The sequence below is a fragment of the Sphaerodactylus townsendi genome, linkage group LG06, assembly GCF_021028975.2.
Source record: "Sphaerodactylus townsendi isolate TG3544 linkage group LG06, MPM_Stown_v2.3, whole genome shotgun sequence".
NCBI lineage: Eukaryota > Metazoa > Chordata > Lepidosauria > Squamata > Sphaerodactylidae > Sphaerodactylus > Sphaerodactylus townsendi.
The window spans coordinates 120572367-120586831 of NC_059430.1; the positions used below are offsets into that span (position 1 = coordinate 120572367).

Below are 14465 nucleotides of genomic sequence, written 5' to 3' on the forward strand. Positions count from 1 at the left end.
CCCAAAGCTCTGGAAGTAAGACTTTTCCCTCCCTTTGCAGGGCAAGCAAAGGAGATCTGTGCGTGTTAGGCTTTCTTTAGGTTTCCTCACACTTCCCTGCCTCCCCTGCCCATACAACAGCAGTTCTACCCACCTTGTGGGCCACCATTTCAAAACTATCAGAAGCACTGAAAAATTAATGCTTAAGGTCTAGAGCAGTGATGGCGAACCTATGGCACGAGTGCCAGAGGTGGCGCTCAGAGCCCTCTCTGTGGGCACACACGCACAGAGTTCATCATGTGGGGGGCGGGTGGAAAATCACCCACACACACACACACACATCTAGGCTGGCCTGGGCCGCTGGGCACAACACCCTGCAGCGAGCAGGAAGGACTCGGCTGGCAGGCCTGGTGCCTGTGCTCTGGGTGGCTGATTCCCGAGGGGGTGCAGAGGAGGTAGAGATGATAGAGAGGTGCAGAGCGGTACACATGGGACTTGCTGGAGGCTAGAGTAGGCTGGCCCTGAGTGAGTGGGATGGAGGCACTGGAGCACTGCAGGACAAAGTGGCGGGTGTACGCAGGACTAAAACCTCAATATTCAGGTTAAATTGCCGTATTGGCACTTTGCGATAAATAAGTGGGTTTTGGATTGCAATTTGGGCACTCGGTCTCGAAAAGGTTCACCATCACTGGTCTAGAGCAATAGACCTCATGAATTTGACATGGCCTAGCAAAGTAACACTAGAAAAATGGTACTTGACTATCTTGCAACCTCTGCAGATTCACAACTGAAATACTGGGGCAAAAGAAAAGGTGGTGAATAGATGGGGTGGGGAAGGGATGGATGAACAGTTAAGGCTGCCAGGCTGAGTTAGGCTGCCAGTGGGAGGATTGGGAGGCAGGGACATGGGATTGTACTTAGAAGTGACAGTGGAATCACATGAAACTCTATGGTGTCTGTCAATTCCTAGAACTACTCTATCACTTCTGAGTTGAACCCAGAAGCGAGGTACCAACACAGAGGCCAACAGTGATTTTTCTCTTTATGTTTCTCCTGCTGCCACTCAAAGCATTGGCAGGCAATGAAGAAGGTCAGCAAGAAGCCTTCATGGTAACCCTACAGTCAGTACAAAGTCAGGTCTTTGCAGAATTATGAACAAATGCACTGAGAAAGTAGGGGCAGCTGGGTTCATATGTAATTGGAGTCCATCTCCACTGAGGATCTTGTCTTTGTTTGAGTTGTAATCTGGCTGACGTCCTCGGCAAAGGCATTCTCAAACACTGAGAGGATGGAGCGTTTGAGCCTTTCCTTAAAATCATGCCCCATGAAAACATACAGGATGGGGTTGAGGCAGCTGTTGATGAAGGCCAGACTGGATGTCAGAGGAATACCGATAGTGACTGGCAGGTACAGGCTGTGGTCCTTGTAAGCTTGAATCTCCAAGAACGAGAAAACATGATAGGGGAGCCAGCAGAGGAAAAAGGCCAGGATCACCGCCGTGATGACCTTGAAGGGCTTGCTGGAGGAGGCCAAGCGGTCCCTCCTCAGCCTCAAAACAATGGCCCCATAGCAAGCAATAATGACTGGAAAAGGGATCACGAAGGCAAAGATGAAGCGGCTGATAACCATGTCACGGTGGGTGACTATTGCCTGCTCCGTATTGTGGCTGTATTTGGTGTAGCAGTTGATCATGCCCGACTCCTGATTTTTCACGGTCTTTCTGAAATAGATATATGGTGAACTTAGAACCAGGGCGCAGATCCAAACCCCCAAAGCCACAAAGGAAGCCAGGCGGGGGCTCCGGTGATTCTGAGCCCACACAGGACATATCACAGAAATACAACGGTCTATGCTGATGACCACGAGGAGGTAGACGCTGGCGTAGAGGTTGACAAAGGCCAGTGTGCTGTTGAACTTGCACAGGGCCTCCCCAAAGGGCCAGTGAAACCCCTGGGCCTGGTAGGCAATGCTCAGCGGCAGGAAGAGGGTGAAGGTGAAGTGCAAAGTAATGGCCAAGTTGAGTGAACCAGAAGCGCAAGTTGCTGACCGCCTTCTTCATACAATGGAAGCCGGGTGATGAAAACACCAGCCTATCTCCTGTGACGCTTCAGCACAAAAGGCGTTGCCACCCCATAGATGACCATGGAGAGGATGCCCAGCCTTTTCTGCAAAGCTTGTACAAAGACAACTTCTTCTTCATCATAATCATAATAATCATAGTCACCTGGGACAGTTCCGTTGCCAATCTTAAGATTGGTCAGCTGAGTTGTATTCTCCATTCCTTTGGCGGGGAGACTCTTCTTCACTCGTGCCTTCTGTCTTCTCCTGCATGGAGAAAAAGAAGAACTTAAGAAATCAGTTCTGCCTTGTGAAATCAGACCACTGTCCAGCATGATGTAATGGTTAAGAGCAGGTGGACTCTAATCTGCAAAATTTGAATGAAAAAAAATTCATGGGAGAATCTTATAGGGAGCCAGCTGCCTTCCCTGGCAAAACCAACAGAAATGGAAAACAAACACACTAGATCCAAGGCAAGGACCATACAAATCCTGCCCACTTTTATTTGTTTGTTTGTTTGTTTTATTATCAGTGTTTTATACCGCCCCTCCCCCAAAGGGCTCTGGGCAGTGTACAACAGAATTAAGACAACACGAATGGAACATATAAGCAACACAATCACATATAGTATCAGCTCTGCTGAGCATAACATTAAAACCCCCTAAAACAGCATATCATACAAAGTATATATTGGCGTCCAGCTTAAAATCTTAAAAAAAACCCTCCCAGGAAAAAAAGGAAAGAGAGCAGGGCCCCTTAGATGTTAAGAGGCCCAAAGGAGAACAGAAGGGGGCGCACATCAGCGGCCAGCCTTCCCAAAAGCTCGGTGGAACAACTCAGTCTTACAGGCCCTGCGGAACTCAGGGATCCCGCAGGGCCCAGACAGCTGGTGGTAGAGTGTTCCACTAGGCAGAGGTCAGGGCCATAAAGGCCCTGGCCTGAGTGGAGGCCAGCTGCATCATCGAGGGGTTGGAAATCACCAACAAATTGGTCTCTGCCGAACGCAGAGGCCGTGCAGGGGCATATGGGGCAAGACAGTCCCGAAGGTCCCAGGCAGCTTAAGGCCTTAAAGGTTAACACTTTAATAACTCATAGAAATTGCAAGCCAATGTCAATGGAATAACGTATAAACAACATTCAAGTACCCAACTAAACATCAGAAAACAAATTCCTTTTTTGACGAGATGTGTAGGCAATACTATAGACTACACATTTCTCATTTCTCTAGCTCTAGAGAATCTGCCATGTGCAGCTTTGCCCATTTTGGGGAACAGGAGCTTTCGGTAATTTTTTAATAGTTCCGGAAATGGGATGGGCACGCCATAAAAATCCGAAAAAGCTGATGAAGTGGACGTGCTTCCACGAAACGGGATTTGAGTTGACCAGCGACTTTGTACTTTTCTTTCTGACTTTGCTACAGTGCCTTCGACATGCCTGAAATAAGAACATAAGAACTAGCCTGCTGGATCAGACCAGAGTCCATCTAGCAGACCAGAGTCCATCTAGTCCAGCACTCTGCTGCTCGCAGTGGCCCGCCAGATGCCTTTGGGAGCTCACATGCAAGATGTGAAAGCAATGGCCTTTCTGCCGCTTAAGCCGCTCCTGAGCACCTAGTTCGTTGATATTTCCGGTACACTCTCTGTATCAAGGAGGATGAAGATTGGTAGCCATAGATGAACGTCTCCTCCATCAATCTGTCCAAGCCCCTTTTAAAGCTATCCAGGTTAGTGGCCATCACCACCTCCTGTGGCAGCATATTCCAAACACCAATCACACATTGCGTGAAGAAGTGTTTCCTTTTATTAGTCCTAATTCTTCCCCCCCAGTATTTTCAATGAATGCCCCCTGGTTCTAGTATTGTGAGAAAGAGAGAAAAAAATATTATGATTTTGGAGAAGATATGGCATCCGTTCTGGGGGACTTCTTAGTAATTTCCCCGCTCTCTATGGTAAAGACCATAGGCACACAGAAAAATTCCTAGAGCATCACTAGGAGGCCATTTTGGAGCCATTTTTTCCCATCCCAATTGGGATTGAAATAAGGAATGTACTGACCACAGGTGGGCTAATGGTGCCTCTTTTACCACAGCAAGCCAGACATCGGACCACCTGTACAAAGAGGAAGAGTGTTATTAAGGACGTATGCCAGTATGGGAAGAAAATAACGGCGGATCCAGCATAGTGGGAGGGAATTGGAGATGTGGGGGGGGGGGCGGGAAGCAGAGAAATCACCCAAGAATGGACCCATGAAGAAAGGAGAAAGGAGGAAAATGGGGTTTCTTGCCCTAGATATCCTTGTTTGTCCCATCAATCTTTTAACTAGTGGCATTTGAGGTGTAAATATGTTTCTCATATCTCCTCATCCATCACCCACCATCTGCTCTCCCCAGCATACATGATACTTGTGCTCTTTGTGAGAGTTCCCTGCCATTTGGGGGTGTTCTGGACAACAGGCTGATGGGCAACATTGTGGCGAACCTATGGCACGGGTGGCGAACCTATGGCAGCGGTGGCGAACCTATGGCACGGGTGCCAGAGGTGGCCCTCAGAGCCCTTTCTGTGGGCACATGTGCACAGAGTTCATCAGGGGGCAGAAAATCACCACCACCACCTCACACACACACACACAAATCTAGGCTAGCCTGGGCACGATCCTTTACCTGGGAGTAAGCTCGGTTGCTGGCAATGGGGCTTGCTTCTGAGTAAACCCTCCTAGGGTCGTGATTCACCCATTCGAAACGTTGCACAGTTGCTTCACCAAGCTTACTCCTGAGTAACGTGCGCCTTGGAGTCAACTGTATTTTCTAAACTAAAACCTCAGTATTCGGGTTAATGCTGCTGTGTTCAACAAAGAAAATTTGGATTCCTATACAGGTGTCTGGGAACCAGGGACAAAGTTTTTATATAGCACTGACTCTTTCCACAGGACAATGCTAGCAATATCTTAAGAAATATTGAACTAACGAATTACTTAAACGATCATGTTCTCTTGGTTTTTTTAAATATACTTAGAGATGTTTCAGCTGATTCATACAGGAACTGAATAAGCTCTCTGAATAACCTATTCTATAATAATATGTAACTTTTTAATTTCTTTCTCGGGTGGAAAAGCACCTGATTTTACCTTCGGGGGAGGGCAGTATATAAACGTAATTAATAATAATAATAATAATAATAATAATAATAATAATAATAATAATAAGAAGAAGAAGAAGAAGAAGAAGAAGAAGAAGAAGAACAACAACAACAACAACAACAACAACAACAACAACAACAACAACAACAGTAATCCCACTAGTAGTCGGTTCTCTAGGAGGAATCCCAAGAAATCTTGAAAAACATCTGGAAAGCCTAAACTTGGACAGAACATCAGTCCACATGCTGCAGAAAGCAGCACTTCTAGGAACTGCACATATTCTACACAAATACCTCTAATATCCTAGGTCCTTGGGAAGGACTCGATATTCAGAGATGAACCACACAGATGAATTCCATACAGCCCAGAAACCACACAGCACCCAACCGAATTCCAGACACTTGTGCTGTGTTGTTATGTGTATAATAATAATAATAAACTGTCAACTATATGAGAATTCATGTTAAAAAGGAGAAGTCTTTTTTAATAATAACGTTTTCTTCTATGGTACAACTATAAACATTGTTCCTTTATTTCATTTTTCTTCAAAAAAGCATTTGAAAAAAAAGACAGAAAGATCTACAAGCTCCATCTCGTGATGAAAGGAGTCTATCTCTAGCTGCTTAGCGGGATACTCAAATGGCGTAATGTTGGCAAATTGTGTCTAAGGATTGCTTTCTGTGCTCCTTAAATCTTGTATGCTATTTATATTTTTTTAATGTGCCGTTCAAGTAGTTACAATGCTTAGCATTTATATTGTCCTTGTATAAGTTCTAGTGTATTTTGTATTTGCTTGCATTCAACTATTTTATTTTTGTGAAGATGGTAGAAAGCCAATTTGGCTGCCCTTGCAACTTGGGCTTCCGTAGATAGGGAGGCATCCAAAATCACACCAGACTCCAGGCTGTGGGTGAAGGTGCCAATGTCACCCCATCCAATTCTTGCAGTCGACAACCCCCTTCCGGTCATCTTTGAGGCACACGTAGGACCTAGGGTTGGAGATTCGGACAGTCCAAATCCGAATTTTTACCGAATCTGCACTGATTCGGACGGATTCGGACGAGCAGGAACCGAATCTGAGCTGTCCGAATCCTAACAGATCCGAATCCATGGGATTCGGATCACCAGCCGAATTGCGTTTTTATTTTTTGGTGTTTTTTTCACGTTTCGGCCTGCAGGGGGCGCATTTTTAAACATATCAGCACCAAATTTTCAGGGTATCATCAGGGGACTGTCCTGATGCTGCCCCGCCAAGTTTGGTACAGTTTGGTTCAGGGGGGCAAAGTTATGGACCCCCAAAGGGGGTGCCCCTATCTCCCATTGTTTCCAATGGGAGCTAAGGAGATGGGGCTACCCCTTTGAGGGTCCCATAACTTTGGCCCCTGAACCAAACTGCACCAATCTTGGAGGGTATCATCACGACAGTCTCCCGATGATACACTGAAATACTGGTACTGATACAGCTACAAATGCACCCTGCGAGGCTACGCCCAGAAATTTGCACAAGATTCTTTGTTCTGCAGTGACTTAGCTGCATTGCTGTCAATATAGGGGGGGTACATTTCTGATAGAGGGCTGTGGAGTGCACATTTTTCATGGTAAACCCATTGAAAAACTTTCAGGGGTATCCTTTTCAGGAGAGTGTCTGGATGACACCATCCAGGTTTGGGGAACTTTACTTCAGGGGCAGTGGGAGATGGACTCCTACCGCTTTTGGGGTCCCATAGAATTAAACCCCTTGGAAGCAAAATTCCCCAAACCTGGATGGTGTCATCCTAGAGACTCTCCTGAAGATACCCTGAAAGTTTTGGTGACCATACAACTTCAGAAATGTGCACCCCACAGCCCTCCACCAGAAATTCCCCATTGACAGCAATACAGCTACCGTGTTTCCCCGAATATAAGACAGTGTCTTTATATTAATTTTTTTTTTTTTGCTCCCAAAGCATGCGCTATATGTCTTATTTTCAGGAAAATGTCTTATTTTTTCTGTGTTCTTGGTTTGTCGGGCATGCTTCCAAACAAAAACTTTGCTATGTCTTTACTTTCAGGGGGATGCCTTATATTTCACACTTCAGCAAAACCTCTACTATGTCTTATTTTTCGGGGATGTCTTATATTAGGGGAAACAGCGTAAGTCACTGCAGAACAAAGAATCTTGGGCAAATTTCTGGGGGGTGCCTGCAGGGGACGCATTTTGAGATGTATCGGCACCAAATTATCAGGGTATCATCAGGTGACTGTCCTGATGTTGCCCACCAAGTTTGGTGCAGTTTGGTTCAGGTATGGACCCTCAAAAGGGGTGCAACTATCCCCCATTGTTTCCAATGGGAGCTGATAGGGGATGGGGGCTACACCTTTGAGAGTCCATAACTTTCGCTCCCCTGAACCAAACTGCACCAAACTTTGGGGGTATCATCAGGACAGTCTCCTGATGATACCCTGAAAGTTTGGTGTCACTAGCTTTAAAAATGCTGGTTTGCGTGTTTCACCGCTCACTCACTCCAGCAGGCTTCATGTGCAGGAGCGGTGAAACATGAAAACCGGAATTTTTATAGCTAGTGGCACCAAATTTCAGGGTATCATCAGGAGACTGTCCTGATGACACCCCCCCAAGTTTTGTGCAGTTTGGTTCAGGGGGGGCAAAGTTATGGACCCTCAAAGGGGGGCCTCTATCCCCCATTGTTTCCAATGAGAGCTAAGGAGATGGTGGCTACCATTTTGAGGGTCCATAACTTTGGCCCCCCTAAACCAAACTGCACCAAGCTTGGGGGGTGTCATCAGGACAGTCTCCTGATGATAGCCTGATATTTTGGTGCTGATATGTCTAAAAATGCACCCCTGCAGGCACCCCCAAAAATTTGCCCAAGATTCTTTGTTCTGCAGTGACTTCTGCATTGCTGTCAATGGGGAATTTCTGGTGGAGGGCTGTGGGGTGCACATTTATCAAGGTACTGTCACAAAATGTTCAGGGTATCTTCAGGAGAGTCTTTGGATAACACCATCCAGGTTTGAGGAACTTTGCTTATGGGGGCAGTGGGAGATGGACCCTAACCATAACATTGAACCCCTTGAAGCAACGGTCACCAAACCTGGATGGTGTCATGAAGAGACTCTCCTGAAGACACCCTGAAAGTTTTGTGGGTTTACCATGAGAAATGTGCACTCCACAGCCCTCCCACAGAAATTTCCCATTGGCTGCAATGGAGCCAGCCAGCCACTACAGAGCACAGAATCTGGGCAAATTTCTTTGGGTGACTATGAGGGGTGCAGTTTTAGAGCTACTGTCACCAGGGTATCATACAGGTACTGTCCCTATGATACTCCCCAAGTTTGGTGAAGTTTGGTTCAGGGGGTCCAAAGTTATGGACCTTCAAAAGTGTAGCCCCCATTTCCTGTTAGCTTCCATTGGAAACAATGGGGGATGGGGCACCCCTTTTGAGGGTCAATAACTTTGCCCCCCCTGAACCAAACTGCACCAAACTTGGGGAGAATCATCAGGACAGTCTCCAGATGATATCCTGAAAGTTTAGTGCTGCTAGCTTTAAAATTGCACCCCCTGCAGGCCAAAACGTGTAAAAACACCAAAAATTCAAAAAAATAATAAAACGGACCCGAATTTTTCGGATTTACCCGAATTTTCGGGCATATCCGAATTGGCTATGATTCGGATTCAGGCATACAAATCATTTTATGCCCCAAAATACCCAAATCCGAATTTTACCGAATTTTTTTAGTATTGACCAACCCTAGTAGGACCTCTATCTTGGATGGATTTAATTTCAGCCTGGTTTAACACAGTCATGAAGGGATGATTTCGATGGCAGTCCCCCAAAGCCTTGGATTCTAAAACACTTCTGCTATGTTCCCTGTTTCCAGAAAAGTCCACTGGTTTATACCTAAATTTGTTAACCTCGTGGGGGGGGGGGGCGTCCTCTTGGAATTACAAGAGATCTCCAAACTACTGAGATCAGTCCCCTTAGCAGAAATGGCATCTTTGCAGGTGAATTCTATGGCATCACATCCCAACTAAGCCAGCCCCTCCCCCAATTCCTTCCCTCCCAGGCACCACCACCAAATCTCCAGGAATGTCCAAACCTGGAGCAGGCAATCCAGACACAGGAAACAGTGGATTTTATACAGGCACAGCTCTGCTGGAGTGGTTAAGAGCGGCAAACTCTAATCTAGAAAACTGTGTTTGAGTCCCATTCTTGCATATGAGCAGCGAGCTCTTATCTGGTGAACTGAGTTTGATTCCCCACTCCTCCACATGAAACCTACTGGGTGACCTTGGCCCAGTCCTAGCCCCACCTATCTCACAAGGTGTCTGTTGTGGGGAGGGGAAGGGAAGGAATTTGTAAGCTAGTAAGATAGTTGATAGTTCCATGGGAATGTCAACTCAATGTATGGCAGCTGTGAAAAAGGCAAACTCTATGCTGGGGATAATCAGGAAAGGAATTGATAATAAAACTGCAAAGATTGTCATGCCCTTATATAAAGCACTGGTGCGACCACACTTGGAGTACTGTGTTCAGTTCTGGTCACCACATCTCAAAAAAGGATATCGAAGAGATAGAAAAAGTGCAGAGAAGGGCAACGAGGATGATTGAGGGACTGGAGCACCTTCCTTATGAGGAGAGGCTGCAGCGTTTGGGACTCTTTAGTTTGGAGAGGAGACGGCTGAGGGGGGATATGATTGAAGTCTATAAAATTATGCATGGGGTAGAAAATGTTGACAGAGAGAAATTTTTCTCTCTTTCTCACAATACTAGAACCATGTGGTATTCATTGAAAATGTTGTTGTTTAAGAATTAGGACTAATAAAAGGAAACACTTCTTCACGCAACGTGTGATTGGTGTTTGGAATATGCTGCCACAGGAGGTGGTGATGGCCACTAACCTGGATAGCTTTAAAAGGGGCTTGGACAGATTTATGGAGGAGAAGTCGATTTATGGCTACCAATCTTGATCCTCTTTGATCTGAGATTGCAAATGCCTTAACAGTCCAGGTGCTCGGGAGCAACAGCCGCAGAAGGCCATTGCTTTCACATCCTACATGTGAACTCCCAAAGGCACCTGGTGGGCCACTGCGAGTAGCAGAGAGCTGGACTAGATGGACTCTGGTCTGATCCAGCTGGCTTGTTCTTATGTTCTTATGTTCTTAAGCCGCTGTGAGACACTTCAAAGGTAGAGAGGAGCAGGTTATGAAAGCCAACTCTTTCACTGTCCATATAAAGAATGCACATAAGCAACCAAGCTTTCCCTTCCTCCTGCTGCTAAAAGTTTTCTGTGTTTACAGCCAACTCCTTTCAACTATGCCACAACGTTCAAGCACAGCACTCTCTCCAGGAAACAGTGGATTTTATACAGGCACAGCTCTGCTGGAGTGATGTAGTGGCTAAGAGCGGCAGACTCTAATCTAGAAAACTGTGTTTGAGTCCCATTCTTGCACTTGAGCGGCGAGCTCACGTGCAAGAAGCAGCAGTGGCGTAGGAGGTTAAGAGCTCGTGTATCTAATCTGGAGGAACCGGGTTTGATTCCCAGCTCTGCCGCCTGAGCTGTGGAGGCTTATCTGAGGAATTCAGATTAGCCTGTACACTCCCACACATGCCAGCTGGGTGACCTTGGGCTAGTCACAGCTTCTCGGAGTTCTCTCAGCCCCACCCACCTCACAGGGTGTTTGTTGTGAAGGGGGAAGGGCAAGGAGATTGTGAGCCCCTTTGAGTCTCCTACAGGAGAGAAAGGGGGGATATGAATCCAAACTCTTCTTCTTCTTCTTCTCTCCAGCTAAGGATATATTTGGTTTGGTAAAGTTTGGTTCAGGGGGGTCAAAGTTATGGACCCCCAAGGGGGTGCCCCCATCCCCCATTGTTTCCAAAGGGAACTAACAGGAGATGGGGCTACCCCTTTGAGGGTCCATAAGTTAAGACTCCCTGAACCAAACTTCACCAAACTTGGGTGGTATCATCAGGACCGTCTCTGGATGATATCCTGAATTTCTGGTGTCACTAGCTTTAAAACTGCACCCCTGAAAGGCACCCCAGGAAATTTGCCCAGATTCTCTGCTTTGCAGTGTCTTGGCTGCACTGTAGCCAAAGGGGAATTTCTGAGTGTGTAAGCAGGCTGCACATTTTTGAAGATAGAGGCACCAGACTTTTAAGATGGCTCCAGGAGGCCCTCCTGGTAATAACATCCAGCCTTGATGAAGTTTTCTTCTGGAGGTTCAATTTTATGGCTCCCCAAAAGGCTTATTTTGTCTCCCCACTCCTGCACATGAAGCCTGTTGGCTGAGTTTTCTCAGAACTCTCTCAACCCGCCCCTCCCCACCCCCAGAAGCAAAGTTCACCAAGCCTGAATGCTATTACCGGGAGGCCTCCTGGAGCCATCTTGAAAGTCTGGCGCCTCTATCTTCAAAAATGTGCAGCCAGTGCTTACACACTCAGAAATTCCCCAGAATCTGCCAGGCTCCTCAGTAAGTTCTATGGTGGGAAAAAATAACTTTTCCCACCATAGACTTCAGTGGGGCTTGCTGTTATGCCCAGCTGGCTCTGTGGTAGAGGTTTCAATGGGGGGCACTCTGGTGGGGGTCCTGCTCTAGGTAGTGGCACTTATTTCCCACAAGGCTGCTGGTGTGAGTCTCCTGAAAGGAACCAGCCAAATTTGCAAAAGTTTGCTTGGGATGGGCAAATGCTGTGGGCACCCAGTTGAAGGTGAACAATGGAGCCAAGACACTGAAAAGCAGAGAATCTGGGCAAATTTCCTGGGGTGCCTGTCAGGGGTGTAATTGTAAAGCTAGTGGCACCAAAATTTCAGGATAACATCCCGAGACTGTCCTGATGATACCACCTGAGTTTAGTGAAGTTTGGTTCAGGGGGTCTTAACTTATTGACCCTCAAAGGGGTCCTGAAACAATGGAAGATGCGGGCGCCCCCTTTGGGGGTACATAACTTTGGCTCCCTTGAACCAAACTTTACCAACCCTGGGGGGTGTCATCAGGACAGTTTCTGAATGATACCCTGAAATTGTAGTGCTGCTAGTTTAAAAATGCCCAACTATAGGCCAAAACGTGAAAAAACACCAAAAAATACCCCCAAAAAGCCCGAATACCTTGCATTTGGATTCGTTTATATTCGGGCAGGGCATATTCAGCCAATTTTTGCCCGAATATGTCCGAATATGCCCAGATTAGGGCTGAATCTTGGTATTTGTTGCATCTGAATCTCCAAGCCTATTACTGAACCATGGGGTGATGACAAATCACGACATTTACTACGCAGACCATGTTTATGGAGTGATTTGTGATTGCCTTCCCAGTCATCTATTTTTTACCTCCAGCAAGCTGGAAACTAATTTTACCAACCCTTCAAAGATGGAAAACTGAGTCAACCTTGACCTGGCTACTTGAAACCTTCTGTTGGGATCGAACTGAGGTTGTGAGCAGAGCTTGGACTGCAGTACTTCAGCTTACCACTCTGCATCATAGAGTTCACTAATTAATATCTCATCAAAATAACAGTGGTTGCTTGTGTTTATTCCTGCTCTACTAACAGAACCACCACCGCCCTAAAAACATGGCAGTTCAGACTGGTGCAATCATGATTTCCTTCAAATAGTTTTACACATCTCTTGCTTTCAGCTGTAAAAAGCCATCACCACCATTCACCATGAAACACACCTCCAACCTGGGCATGTGAGAAGCAAGATTTGAGTGCAGGCGAGACCAACAAGATTTACAGAGAATAAAATTTTCCAGAGTCAAATCTCCTTTTGTCAGATACAAGTAGATTTGAAGGTGGAGTTGCCAGGTCTATCTTGGCCACCAGTCTGGTAGGGGGGATAGGTAGGATTGCTATATCTAGGGGCGGGGAACATATGGAAATTCGGGGAGGGAAACATCGAGAAGATGAAAACCTCAGAGGACTATAATGCCATAGAGTTCACCTGCCAGTGGAGTATAATGTCATAGAGTCCACCTGCCAATTTTTTTTTCAGGGAAACTGATCTCTGTATTCTTGAGATGAGCTGTAATTCCAGGGGATCCCCAGGTCCCACCAGGAGGCTGGCATCCCTCTTTGGAGGCAAATTGCACTGCAATCCTAGTGAGTCTGAAGTTTGTAATGCCTCCCTGTTCCCACCATCCTATTGCTTGTAATATATCTCTAATGGATGGACACCATGCACCTGATGAAGTGAGTGCTGACTTGCAAAAGCTCAAGCTAAAATAAATTTTGTTGGTCTTCAAAAGGCTGCCAGATTCCTATTGGATTCTGTGACTACGGACCCCCGTGCTCCTCCCCCATCGCTTGCAATCATAAGCAGAGTTACACCCTTCAAAACTCCTGGACTTCCATGAACGTGGAATTGCGTGGCTCTCAGTGGTTAGTTTGCTGGCACTGACCTGTGCAGGGGTGGAACAATGTCCCAGATGGGGGAAGACAGATTCCTGTGTGAGATCTCTCTCGGAAGAGCAGGTTGGAGAAAATGAATGAGTGGAAACGAAACCCTTTGGTCAACCGCTTTGCAGCAATTAAAGCTTTCTTCTGAAGATCCTCTTAGAATACTGCATCTCTTGTTCCGCTTCTTGTGACTGCCTTTTATAGATGAGCTCAGCTCACAGAATGTGTGGAAATGTGCAGATGGTCCACACCCATTTATCAACTTTGTGGGCAGAAGGGGGAACTTGAGGATTGTTGCTCAACACACTGTTGTTAACACAGTACGTTTTGTTTTATTCCACTAGTGTTTACATTACACAGCCCTTCTTGTGAGCCATATTTGGTGCTCTTTTGCTGCTTGTGTATCAAATGTTGAGACCACAGCAGGCTTGCTAGCCCAGATCGGCACCCGGTGTGGGTTGACTCAGTAGGTTAGCCTGCAGCAGGCTGACCAGCTCAGATTGACCCGGGAAGGAGGCTTGCGAGTACAGATAGGAAGTGGGATGGGTGGTTCCTGGACTGGCAAGTCCACAGTGGGGGGGAAGGTGGGGAATTCCCAGATAGGTGGCCTTGCAATGGGTTTGCCTGGCCAGATCAGGAATGGAGTGGGTGGGTGCCTGGACTGCACTCACCATGTCAAATTGGGAGTGGAGACAGGGGTTGCCTCCGTTGGCTTGCAGGCCTGATATGCCCTCTCAAGGGCCCACATGTTTGACACACCGCCCTTAGGGATAGAGTCTGGGGTTTTGCTAGTTCGAGCTGTCCGAGGCATGTGGGAAGCAAGGACGTGGGTAGGGGGGGTTCTCAGGTTCAACTCCCCCATTACAAGCCAAAAGCTCCACCCCCTTTTGTGTTTTT

The 14465-nt window shown here is 46.7% G+C and overlaps 1 pseudogene; it reads right to left on the minus strand.

Moving 5' to 3' along the window:
- Window positions 1-1166: 1166 nt before the first annotated feature.
- Window positions 1167-13685, minus strand: LOC125435648 (annotated as a pseudogene).
- Window positions 13686-14465: the final 780 nt, after the last annotated feature.